Source organism: Phoca vitulina, unplaced genomic scaffold, assembly GCF_004348235.1.
Source record: "Phoca vitulina isolate PV1807 unplaced genomic scaffold, GSC_HSeal_1.0 scaffold79, whole genome shotgun sequence".
Lineage (NCBI taxonomy): Eukaryota > Metazoa > Chordata > Mammalia > Carnivora > Phocidae > Phoca > Phoca vitulina.
In genome coordinates this window covers 1,786,966-1,800,257 of record NW_022589782.1, presented here as the reverse complement: position 1 = coordinate 1,800,257, position 13,292 = coordinate 1,786,966, and the positions used below count along the sequence as shown (strand labels likewise).

The 13,292-nt window shown below is 52.7% G+C and overlaps 1 protein-coding gene across 2 annotated transcripts in view; it reads right to left on the bottom strand.

Annotated features, from left to right (window-relative positions):
* The window catches only part of CHST12 (carbohydrate sulfotransferase 12), a 35,676-nt gene extending 27,254 nt beyond the window's left edge, over positions 1-8,422 (bottom strand). The window contains exon 1 of one of the 2 annotated variants that reach the window (XR_004298092.1): positions 8,382-8,422. The gene's annotated coding sequence lies outside the window, so the exon portion shown is untranslated. The remainder of the gene's footprint in view (positions 1-8,381) is intronic. The other variant, XR_004298095.1, reaches the window with a different exon arrangement.
* Positions 8,423-13,292: the final 4,870 nt, after the last annotated feature.

Sequence of the window (13,292 nt, the reverse complement as noted above, 5' to 3'; positions counted from 1 at the left end):
TGCCTAGGGACTGTATTTAAAGACCAATCAAACTGATCATCAAAATATGATATACAAATCTTAGGTTACTGATGATTTTTCACTTACAAAATCTTAAGGGCTCAAGCGATACAGCAGGTTTGCAGAATACAAATACACAAAAGTCAACTAGTTTCCTATATATCAGCAATGAACAGGTGGAATTGGAAATTAAATACACAATTCCATTTATATTAGAACTCCCCAAAATAAAATATTTATGTATAAATCTGACAAAATACATATAATATGTATGGAGAGATATTCCGTGTGTGTGAACAGAAAGACTCAACGTTTGCCAAGGTATCAGTTCTTCCCAACTTAATCTATAGATTCAATGCAATCCCAATCAAAATCCCAGGAAGTTATTTTGTTATTATCAACAGTTTCTAAAGTTTATATGTGAGGGAAAAGACCCAGAATAGACAACACAATACTAAAGAACAACAAAGTTGGAGGACTGACTATCCGACCTCAAGACTTACCATAAAGCCACAGTAATCAAGAGTATGTGGTATTGGAAGAGAACAGAGAAAAAGATCCATGGAAAAGAACAGAGAGCCCAGAAACAGACCCCCATAAATAGAGTCAGCTGATCCGCAGCAAAAGCAACCCAATGGAGCAAAGACAGCCTGCCTCAGTTACGAGTGCTGGACAACTGGACATCCACAGGCAAAGATAAATAAACACGTAAAGGATGACACAGACCTTACCGCCTTCACAAAAATTAACTCCAAGTGGAGCACGGACCTAAAGGTACACTGCAAAACTATAAAACTCCTAGAAGATCACAGGAGAGAACCTAGATGACCTTGGGTGTGGTGCTGCCTTTAGATAAACTGCACCACAGACCTGATCCATGAATGCAGTAAATGTCCGCACGAAGATGTGTACAAGACTCATTGCAGCTTTGTCCAAAACAGCTACAAACTGAAAACAACCCAGAGGTCCTTCAACAAGTGAATGAATACACAAAGTGTGGTGGACTCGTTCAGTGGAAAACTACCCAGAAATAAAGGAGAATGAGCCACTGATTCATGAAACACTACATGCAACGACACGGATGAATCTCTCGGATATTACGCTGAACAAAAGAACCCAGACACAGAAGAGTACATTCCACGTGATTTCACTTACAGGAAGTTTTCAAAAGGCAAAAACAGGGACAAAAATCATAGCGTGTCAAGGGACAGGAGGAAACTGGGCAATGGAGATGTCCTACTGTATTGACGGCAGTGGTAGTTACACAGGTGGGCATATTTGCCCACATTTGTCAAACTGTACACTTAAAATGTATGCATTTTACTGTGTGTAAATTATGCCTCAATATATTTTATTTCAAGAAAAAAAATGTCAGCAGCCTTATTAAGTCCATCTCCAGAAGCTAAACCTTTCCAACATGAACACCATGAACTAGCCTTCACCAGTTTCCACAATACAGGATGAAAACACCAGCCCCGGAAGTCCTACAGACATTTACAGGTCAGGAGGAAGAGGGAAGGTGTTCTGGGGCCCAGTCCAGTCTCTGCTGAGTGGCCTGAGACATCACCTCAAGTCTGAGTCTCAGCTCCTTGCCCACAAAACACCGACCGAGGTCCTTCTGCTAACCAGAGCTACTGAGAATATGAACATGATAACATATGAACTATTCTGTAAAATATTAAGCCACTCTCTTTGGACTAGGCCACTGGCCTTATTTATTTTCCCATCTTTATCGGGCCCTCAAATATTTGTATTCTATTAATATAATGTTATTTTTTTTTATTACTCATAGTTTCTACCAATAGTCGATTATCAGCCAAGAAGTCTCTACTCTTTCAACTGATTTTATCATAATTACAACAATGGCTACTATGTTTTCAAAAGTGATATCGTGAGATCTTACGTATATTAATTTATTTAATCTTCATACTAATTGTGATAAAATTGGGGCAAAACATTCAGGCAACTTGCCCAAGTCCACAGAGCTAGCACCTATTGAGAGCCAGCATTTGAGTCCAGGCAGCTGGTTTAAGACCCCACCTTCCCAACCACTACCCCCAGCAGCCTCCACAATAGATACTCCATACACAACTGGTTGGGTTTTGGTAGACACTCAAATTTTTATTATTTCTGAGAGAATTTGCTTCTTCTTGTGCAAATAACCAACTTCTGAGCATTAAATTAAGTGACAGACTTCATTAAGAAGTCCAAGAATGTTTCCAGTTTTATTTATTTATGAGACGGGCAAAAAGACCAGAAACTACCCACTTCTTTTTCAGCTTTGCAAACACATTATATAAAGCAAAGAAATCACTGCAGTTCCCATCACTGTAGTCAACAGAAATTTGGAAAGTCTTGCGAGTGGTCTCAACATTTACTCTCTGCACTGTGTCTGCTCTTTGGAGCTGGATTAAAACCCCCACGGTAAAACATATTTTCACCTGACGCCACCAGCACTGGGGTTCATCTGTTTGTATTCCGTTAACCCTGAGAACTACATCTGACAGGGTATCCACATAAAAAGAAGTAATAAATGGTCACATTGATGAAACAGAAGGTTTCAGGGAGGCGGAAGGCAGGAGACCTGAATGAAAATTGAACCCAAAGTTGGCCTTTGAAGTAAAGTAACTTCCCCCGGAGCTGGACTCAGGGCACGGAGGGCTATCTGCTCACACTGGTCTCTTGGCCCCTGGTCCCTAAGCCCCAGTGATACCTCCATGTAGACAGGCTCTTAGGGCGCGCATGCCAGTCCCGTATTCCCAAACTTCAAGTTCTTAGAAGACAGGGATCGTATCTCTTGCACCTTCTACCTTCCTCACAAGACTCAAGTATTTCCTGCATGGTATTTGACTCTGGAGTCCAAGTGAGCACTCATTTCTCAGAGTTAAGATAATTCAAATAAATTATTTCAAGGGAAAAAATGATGATAAATTTCACCACAATTAGTTTAAGAACCTGCCTGGAACTTTACCTCCGAAATATAACCAGACTCTAGCCTCCTCCAGTCCCTCTAGTGCCCACCTGGCCCCTGCACCCTGGTCCAGCTGGCCTCAGCTCTCACCTGCATGACTGCAGATGTCTCCAACCTGTTCTCTGCGCTCGAGCCCATACAACCCACGTTCAACACAGCAGCCGTGGTTATTCCGTGACAAGTCAGACCATGCCACTCCTCTGCTCAAAACCCTCCAATCACTGGAGTCTGACAGCTTCCCATTTCCAGTCCTTACAGTCCTACCTGATGGGACCCCTCACTCTCCACTGCCCCCTCAGTGGCCCCACTCCAGCCGCAGTGGCCTCCTTGCTATTCCTCGACTCCCACTGCCTGGCCCACATCCACTCTCCTCTGCCTAGACGTGCACACCTGGGGAATCCGGTGGCTCAACCCTGCACTTGCTCCTGATCTCTGCTCAGAGCTCACCTCATTGGCGAGGCCGGCCCTGGTCACACCCCACCCTGCACTCCCCATCATCCAGACCTGCTGTGTCTCTGCGGCATGTGTCATCACCCCCAATATTGCACGTGCTTGGGCTTACTTGCTCACTGTCTGCACTAAAATATAAACTTGAGGAGGCAGGTGGCCTCAAGGCTTAGAAGGTACTCAGTAAAGAGCTGTTAGGCTAACAGAAAACAGATAAACACAACTGACTCTGATTTTATAATTTCTGAAATGCGGTGACAGGGAATGAAGAGTTCACAATAGCGCTCTTTCTACTTTTCAATATGCTTTAAAATCCCTTTATAATAAGTTAAAAGAAAAATAAAATAGCTCAAGAAAGCAGCACCCACAAGAAAGCCAGGAGACAGGATACAGAGAACAAGGACAACAATGAAGAGGAAATGAAGAACAAGTCAACTCTCTGGGATGAGGAAAAGGGCCCATGAAGTGAGCAAGCCCAGCACCCAACATGGGCGAGATTCGGGCCTCCTCATCCAGTAGAGCCGGGAGCGCAGCGTGACTGTCTATCTTTACCAACGTTAGGCACACACGTGTATCTGTTAAAGGATGAAATCGTGCCAGGGAGTTTACCACAAACCACAGCAGCCCCCGTCCGTCCCCGTTATCCACCTCCACCCTGCTGGCCGAATCTTGGGTGCTCCCCGCCAGCTCTGAGGAGCAGGCTCCTGAGCCACCACTGGATTGGCTTCAGGGAGGGGCCTCCCCTCGGGGCAGGTGAAGCACAGTGTCTCCTCCCTCCCCCGGCCCCTCACATACCCATGCCCCGCTCACCCCCACACCGTCTCCCGACAGGCGCATCATCGTTTCAATTAGAGCAATATTCAATGTTTACATCAATTATCATCATCGTGCAAAGGCTGTTCACAGCCGAGCCTTGCGGTACACCGTAATTATTTCTCTTTTCCTGCACAATGGTCTATTTTCCCTGGAGCTAATAACAGTCTTGTGCTCTCATTTGCTTTGTGTTCCATGGACTCATCACTAATCCAGCCCCAGGCTGGCCAGCTGTCTACATCTCCTCTCCAGATGTCCCAGCGCATCAGGTGCCCTGTCAAGTTCACCTTCCCCGAGAACTCTCCCCAGGGGGATCTGCCCCAGACAGGTGAGCACGCTGGCCTCCCTACCTCCTCTCAGGAAAACCCCATCTCCTCCGGCTCTGTCCTTCCAGACTCACCACCTCATTTTGGTAGAGCATGTCTGTCAGTCGTTTCCTTAAAGTACATGGGATGTGAACTTTTGGAGCATGTCTGAAAATATCTTTATTCTACCCTCCTTTGCCTGAGTATAGAGTTCGAGGTGGAAGATAGTTTCCTTCGGAATTCTGAAAGCCATGCTCTCTTGCTTTCCACCTTCCAGTGGTGCTATGGACAGGTCCCCAAGGCGTTCTGCTCTGTTCTGTGATGACCTGCTGGTGGCCTGCTTTTATTCTTTTTCTAGAAGCTAGCATAATCTTTCTTGTCCCAGAGTTCTGAGATTTCACAACAACGTGCCGTGGAGTGGGTGTGCACGTCTCTCTCCAACCGCACTCTCACTACCCAAATTCTGAAACCGATGGCCTCACAGGCATTTCCAAATAAATCCCTTGTTTCCCAAACTCTCACTCGTTACTGTGGAAACTCGGCATCCCTCATTGTGCACACCTGCTCCCCACACTGCGAGGACCCACACAGGGAGCTGAGCAGACAGGGAGAGCGAAGGACACCTGCCTTCTCACCCGCAGAGCTGGCCACCTGGGAGGCCCCTTCCACACAAAGTTTTGGTTCTAGGAAATTCTCTTGCATTATTTTGTGGACGGCCTCGTCCCATTTTCTTTCTTACTGAAACGGAATATTCAGCTGTCAGCCTCCTGATCTGATCTTTCCCTTTTCTTTTTTCTCTCACTTCCCATCTTTGCTTTTAGGTTCATCTTCCCCAGCTCCTCAACTGTATCTTTCACCCACCAACTGGGCTTTTTATTTCTGCCATTATGTTTTTTTAAATCCAAAGAGTTCTCTTTTTGGTTCTTCAAGTATTCCCCCACTTTTTTTTTTTTTTTTATAGAGCAGCCCGCTCTTGTCTCTCGCATGCAGTGGTTCGTCTTCTCTGCGTGTGCATGTCAGCGACGGTCGGCTTGTTCAGTCCTCCTCCTGCACACCCTCCACGGCCCACAAGTGTGCGCTAGGGTCTTCACCTTCCGAATTAGAGATGTCTTCACATGTCCCTTGGTTATCTGTTCCTATTTAAGAGGCAGGGCACCAAAAGAACTTGGAAGCTTTGAACCGTGGGGGGAGGTTGTGAATTATGAGCTTTATTAGTGAGGGATCCACCTGAGCCTCCTTACTGGGGACCTCCTGGTGTCACTATTTTTAGGTCCTTTCTTTTGAGCTACTCACACTCCCCAGACTCTTCCACTCCCCTGCCTAAGTGCCGGCCGGTGGTGTTCTGGGAGCCACCAACCCCACTCACCGCATCTCCCTGTGTTAGGCGTAGCAGTCGCCCCTCTCCCCCTACCCAACTATGCCTGGTATTTCCCGCTCCTCTCTGAAATATTTGTCAAGTCCTCTAAACAGTTACAGAAACCGCCACCTTGATTAACTGCAGGAAGGACAGAGCTGCTGTGTCAGCTATCATGAGGCCCATCTACTGGCAAGTGGCTGAAGAACCAGCAGCCCTGGCCGCAGCCACACACACACTAAGTAGGTGTGAAACCAACGGCTAGCTTCTGAAGAGAAAGAGACAATTAAAAAATCGCAAGTAAGATGTTAAGTTGTGGTTTTTTTAAATGAAAAACTGGCTGCATCTGCTTCAGCAGTATCATTAACTGGTCTCTCCTCCACAGCCACACTTGAGCCTGGAGACCTTTCTAGAAGACAATCACCCCCAGCTGTGCTAATACGCAGTCATGGCCATAAACTGCAGGCCCGGTGTTGGCCATCAGACGCACTTCTCTTCCAGCACCTATCCCTTCCTGGCTAGTATTCCCCAGGCTTCTGCCCCAGACACTCTATGAGAGGGTGTCTCATCCAGGATGGCCCACAAACACCATGAATTCTGCAAGCCTAAAACCCACATCCACTCTAGCACTTTTCATCACAGGCACCAGCTCTGTCCTTCAAGCAGCCGAGTCAGAAACCTTGGTTACTCTAGCGTTTTTTCTTTCCCCTTCACCACACCCCACAGAGCGCCACATGCTGTGGGTTCTCTTACTTGCTCTAATCTGATGACCCCCACCACTCTCCCGGCTTCCGTCCTGAAGCCATTCCCCCTACAACGGCACCCAATTCAGTCTCCAGCTCCCCACACCCTGAACCCGCTTTCCCTGTTGTCCCTAGTGCTACTTTTCTTAAACATGGACCTATCACATCCCACCCAAAACCTTGACCACCCCTCACTGAAGATCAGGATAGCAGCCCAAACTCTAGAACAGCATTCAGCGCCCTTTGATAAGAAACCTTAGCTTCCACCCCAATTCCCAAACCCCCTCTCGCAATGAATCCAGGGACTTGCTGCCCCCCCAAACACCCCATTCCCTTCCATGTCTCCATACGCCCTGCTGCCTCCACCTGGAATGTTCTCTCCAACCTTCGCTCCTCCTTCAAGTCCCCCAAATTCATCCGACATCTCCGCCATGGGAAACTCCAACAGCAGGAAATAAACTTCACTCTTCCCCCGTCTTCACACTTTGTAAATAATTGCCTAGATGCACCAGTCGTGCTGTATTACAGTCAGCCTAACCTCATCACCGGCAGCTAGCCCAACTTGACATCTTGCAAATAAGAGGCTCAGTGCTCGCTGAACTGAGGAAGCCCGCACGCAGAACAGCGAGCAGTACCGCGGGCCTGCGAACACCAACCCGAAGTCCTGCAAACTACTTAGCAAGACAACGAACCACCGAGCAATTCCACGCAGAGGCGTTCCACCCGCGCAGGAGCGCCGCCTTCCCGTAGCCAGGTGCCAGGTGCGGGCTAACGCTACTGCGGGGCGCAGACCGCAACGCGCAAGTGTACCAAACCCGCCCTGGTGACACCTTCATCCTACACAGTGTATTCAACTCTCCTGCCATTTAAAACCACGTCCTGACATCCCCGTGCGCTCTCCTTCTCCCCGAGACCGCAGCCCCGACCCACACGCCCCACGCCAGGTGCTCCCGGAGACAGGGCTGCCTGTGTCCTGCGCGGGCGCTGAGCCGGCTCCCCGCCGCCCGCACCTACACTTTGGGGGGCAGCACCCTGAGAGGTGCGTCCGCATGCCCCGTTCATCCCGGGCCTCCCGGGCCGGTCCGAGTGCAAGCACAGGGTAAATAATTTAATAAGTCGCGGACACACTGTGGCTTGCTGTGCTCCGCGCCGGCGGAAGCTTGGCTTGCGCCGACGGCTCGCCAGGATGCCCGCGCCAGGAGCCCGGCGGAGATGAGGTCCCCGTGTCAGTGGCCAGCGCACGCGCTTCCGTGCGCGGGAGAAGCACGCTGCTCTTCTGAGCAGAGGCTCCCTGGAGGGGTACCCCTCAGGCCTCGCGGCCCCGCAGCGGCCGCCCTGGGGTCCCCCGGGGCGGGGCCGCGCAGCGCAGGCCGGCGGGAGGTGCCCGCAGCCCCCCAGGAGCGCGGCGGTGGGGTGGGGGGGGCGCCCGCCGGGCCTGGGTCCCAGCGCACGGCCCTCGGAGCACTGCGGCGTGGGGCCCGGCTCCGAGCACCAACGAGCTGGCGTGCACGCTCCCGCGGCGCCCACAAGGGGACCGGGAGTGCGCCTGCGGGGCGCCCCACCGCCGCCGCCGCCCTCCGGCGCTCAGAGAGGGTGCGAGCCGGGCCAAGGTCACACAGCGGCCGGCACGGGAGCTCGGCCCGGGGCCGCCGCGGACCTGCCGGCGGGCTGAGGGCGGGAGCCGGACCCGCCCGCCGCCCCGTTCCGCACGCCGCCTCACCGCCCGCGCATCGCGCGCCTCCGCTCACCTCACCTCACCTCGTCGCCGCCGCCGCCGCCTCGCCGTCCGCCGACCCTCCCGAGGCCGCCCCTCCTCCGCCGGCCCCGCCCCCGGAGCCCGGAGCCCCGCCTCCCGCTTCACGTCTCGCGAGAAATGGCGGCCCACGGAGGGGCCACGGAGGCCGAGGGGCGCCCGCCCTCAACGCGCCTGCGCCCTCCGCACCCCGCCCTCCCCAACCAGTGCCATGTGGCGCCGTATTTACGACCCGCGATCGGCCCCGCCCCCCGGCACCGGCAGCCCGCCCCCTTCCCCAGCTGCCAATCCAGTTCTGCGGGCCGCGGCGTTGGCTCCGCCTCCAGCGGCTCTGCCGCGAGGCGTGCGCGGGACGCGGCTTGGAGCCCGGCGCGGTCCCGCTAATCTGCGCTTACGGAGCGCCTGCTGTTTGCGCCGCTCGTTCGCGACCCCCCGACCGCTAGCAGAGATCGCGACGCTCCTCGGCCGGGGCCTGGGGCGGGTGACCAGACCGCTCCGAGGTTGTCCCAGGTCCGTCCAGAGGGTAGTGCCTTCACCTTGCAGGCAGGTCGCCAAGCGCTCCGCGAGATGACCCTTGGGTTTTCTTCAGTAGGGGTAAAATACGCATATGACAAAATTCGCCACATAACCGTGTTTCACGCACGTTCACATTTGTGCAGCCATCTCCGCCAGCCATCCACAGACTTTTCCAGTCCGTGAGGGTTCCTGCGGTTCCTCGCAGGGGACCGCGGACTGCCTTCCAGGGGAGGCTCTGTCCTCACTCCTTGCCCAGCGGCCAGTCAGCACGGAGTCCCCACCTGCTGGGTCCTGAGACACAGCAAGGCCCTGCCCTCCCGGAGCCTCTCTTCTAGCGGGGGGGAGAGCTAACGAAGTCCACCAGCTGCTCCTTTCCATTGGATCGTCGTGTTGCTGTTAACCGCCGTCAGGCCTCTCCCAGCTTAAAAACAAGAAAACAGTACCCTTCAGCCCCTCCAGCTATCACCTCCTCAGCTAACACATCAAAGCAGCAGGTCTCTCTCCACAGCCTCCAGTTTCCCTAAGTCCCCTTCATTCCACTCCCTGGGAAGAGGTCCTCTCCAGCAGGCAGGCAGCGCTGGCACGGGGCAGGTGCACACAGGGCGGGATGGCACAGGGCAGGATGGCACAGGGGCAGGTGCACAGGGGCAGGGGCACATGGGGCAGGTGCACACAGGGCGGGTTGGCACAGGGGCAGTGCACATGGGGCAGGTGCACACAGAGTGGGATGGCACAGGGCGGGATGGCACAGGGGCAGGTGCACAGGGGCAGGTGCACACGGGGCAGGTGCACACAGGGCAGGATGGCACAGGGGCAGGTGCACATGGGGCAGGTGCACACAGGGCGGGATGGCACAGGGGCAGGTGCACAGGGGCAGGTGCACATGGGGCAGGTGCACACAGGGCGGGATGGCACAGGGGCAGGTGCACATGGGGCAGGTGCACACAGGGAGATGAGAAGGTAGTGGTTACATTCTAGTTCTTAAGTTAATGGTGGGTGATGGATAGGTCATTTTACTAGCAGGATTCAAAATTTAAGATATTTATTTCACCTGTTTTGTTTTGTATATGTCTTAATTTGCTCAGGCTGTCAAAACAAAGCACCACAGGCCAGGAGGCTTAATCCCCAGACATTGAATCTCTCTCAGTTCTGGAGGCTGGAAGTCGGAGGGGCTGCTTCCTTCTGAGGCTGCGAGGGGCAGTCTGTCCCAGGCCTCTCTCTTGGGCTTCTTGGCCATCCTCTCTGTGTCTCTTCACATTACTTCCCTCTGTCTCTGTGTCCACACTTCCTCTTTTGTAAGGGCACAGTCACACTGGATGAGGGCCCACCCTAATGACCTCATTTTAACTTGATTTCCTTCTTCAAGGTCCTATCTTCAAATAAGGTCACGTTTGAGGTTCTAGCAGTTAGTACTCCAACATGTCCTTCTTTGGTGAGGACACAATTTAGCCCATAAGTATTTATCAAAAACTATATAATAATAAACTGTTTTAAAATGTTATTCCCTGGGCGCCTGGGTGGCTCAGTTGGTTGGGCAACTGCCTTCAGCTCAGGTCATGATGCTGGAGTCCCGGGATCGAGTCCCACAACGGGCTCCCTGCTCCGCAGGGAGTCTGCTTCTCCCTCTGACCCTCCCCCCTCTCATGTTCTCTCTATCTCATTCTCTCTCTCAAATAAATAAAAATCTAAAAAAAAAAAAGTTATTCCCTTTTAAATATTTATGAGAATGGTTAAAATAAAATTTTAAGATGTGACAATCCCCAGCACTGATGAAGATGCCGAGCAACTGGAGCTACATGGCTGGGAGGAAGGCAAAATGGCCCGGCCCCTTGGAAAAGAGTTTGGCAGTTTTGTAAAAAGTGAAAACATAAGTCTACCGCGCAAGCCAGCAAACCCACTCCTAGGTGTTTACCTAAGAAAGATGAAGATTTCTATTTGCACGAAAAGCTGCACATGAGTGTTTTTAGTGGCTTATTCATAATTGCCTAAAACTGGAAACAACCCAAAACTCCTTCGACCAGCAAACGATCAGGTGGCCGACCTCAGAACAGCTCATACCCCGTGATTCCACTTAAGATGACATTCTGGACTAGGCAAAACTATAGCGACAGTGCTTTCTGGGGCTTTTCTGGGGCTTGGGGTTGGGGGAGGGGTGACTACACTGGGGCAGGGGGAGGCTTTAGGGCTGATGACACCGTTCTAATCTTGATTGCGGTGCTGGTGGTTACATGGCTAAGTTTGTCGAAACTTCCGTAAACTTCCCATACAAAAGGATAAATGTTGTGACGTGCAAGTTAAATATCTTCATTTAAAAAATCTTCTTAAATGTAATTTTCTCCCAGCCAAGGTTTTCCTAATTATGAAGAAGTGGTGCATGATGCAGATGAAATCATTTAACCAGGGGCCCTGCATTCAGAGGTGCTCGATTAATATTTCCTCTAGGCCAGCAATTCCCCAACTATGCCTGGAAACAGCCGCCTACAGAGGGGGTTATGGGCGCCCCTGCAATAAGATAATAGTGTCCCCCGGTCAAATAAGAGTGGGCCCAGGAAATAAAAGTTAAAATGTTTAATTACGGTCAGCCTTCTCAGACCTTTTGCGAGGATAAAGCATGTTGCGGATTTTAAGGAATTTCCCCAGGAGTTGCCCCGCATCTGGGAGGGTTGGTGAAAGGTTTGCTTGGATTGAACAGAGATTCAGATGCCCAGGAGCCACCATCTCTTACTGGCAAAGCCTCGCTGGGAATTTGAACAAAGCTCCCAGGCCATTTGGTGAGAGCCAGGATTCAGGCTCCGGAAACGGGGTGAGGGTCTCAGCTGACAGGACCTGGTGCTGAGACGGAACCAGCCCTTCCCTGGAGGGGGAGGGGAGGAGGGAGCAAGAGCAGAATGCGGCCAGGTCCCGTTTGGAGATGATGAAGTGCGCCGGAAACAGATGGAGGTCGGGGTTGCTGAGCACCGTGAGAGTTCACTTTAAAATGGTTGCTTTTTGTCTTATGTCAGTTTCACCTCGATTGAAAAAAGCAAACCAACCCCAAACCCAGCTCTTAACCTTAGCTCTGCACCTCCATTCTTACTTACCTGCTGTGGATAAGGTAGCAGGGGCTCAGAGAGGTGAAGCGACTAGCCAAAGACACACAGCGGTGCAAGTGGCAGAGTGAGGACCAGAAGCCAAGTCGGGGCTCCAGAGCCAGAGCTGCCCTGCCCTCCAGCGGCCACCTGGGCCCGGCCCTGGGGTGGGAGTGGGGGGCATCTGCTAGGAGGGGCCTGTGAACAGGCCAGCTCCGCCCTGGAGGTGATGTTCAGCTCCCCCTCCTCTAGGCCCTGGGCGCCTTCAAGCTGGCGGACCCCAGCTGTCTGTCTGTCTGTGTCTCCACAGCAACTTGGTTGGCTGTGGCCCGCCTTCCGGGGCCCTGGGCCCCAGTGCAAAGGTTGCAGCCTGCCCAGGCTGACACAGCCTGGCTCAGTCTCCGTGTTTTGGTCTGAGTTACCGCGATGTCCCATGCCGCCGACAACTATTTCTGGTTTCATAACCAGCATCGCCACAGGAAAAAGAGAGAAGTGGCTGTGGCTTGGGCCAGGAAGTGTCATCTGCCTGTGATAGAAGCAGCATGGAGATTCTGGGTGCTCGCTGGGCGCCGGATCGGTGCGAGCATCAGTGAGAAATGAAAAAACAAAGCGGAGGTGCAAGGATATCTTTGCAGGCGAGAGGAAAAATCCCGGAGAGCAGACTGCCCCACCCCGGGTTCACCGCAGTGTTGCTTTCCCATGTCTTACCGGGTGGCGGGGCCATCTCCCAGCACCTGTGCCACCTCGGCGGGTCTTCTAGCTTCTCTGAGAGCCCCCACGTCCTTACCTGGATAATGCTGGAAATGATAACCCTCACCTCCTGCAGTGGTTATGCCTGAGAGACGGTGCGTGCAGAGAGCTGGCCCCTGACAGCATCTGTGCGGGGAGACCAGCCCGGAGGCCCTGCGGGGTCCCACTGCATGGTGGTGGTGTGGGGAGAGGACCAGGGATGGAATGGAGAGGGCAGGCTTAGGACTGGCTGATGGGGGGAGGGGACAGAGGAGTCAAGGGTGTGCCCCCAAGAGAGGGAGCAAACGCTGGAGAACAGTCCAGGGGCACAAGCCTTGTGAACTTGGTGTTGTGCGTGCTGGGCAAGAAACGCATAGCTGTCAGGGAGACAGAAGGATGCTCACTTCTTGAACTCAGGGAAAAGGGGTGCTGGCTGGAGATGGGAGCATCAGAAGTGACTGCCAGCACCCCAGAGGTCTGGCCGAGCCCGATGCACCTCACCCCAAACCCAGTCCTGGCAAACCCTCTCCACCGCCTTCCGCTTCACCCTCCTGGTTGCTGGAACGGCCAGTAGGGGACAGATGCCACCGAGC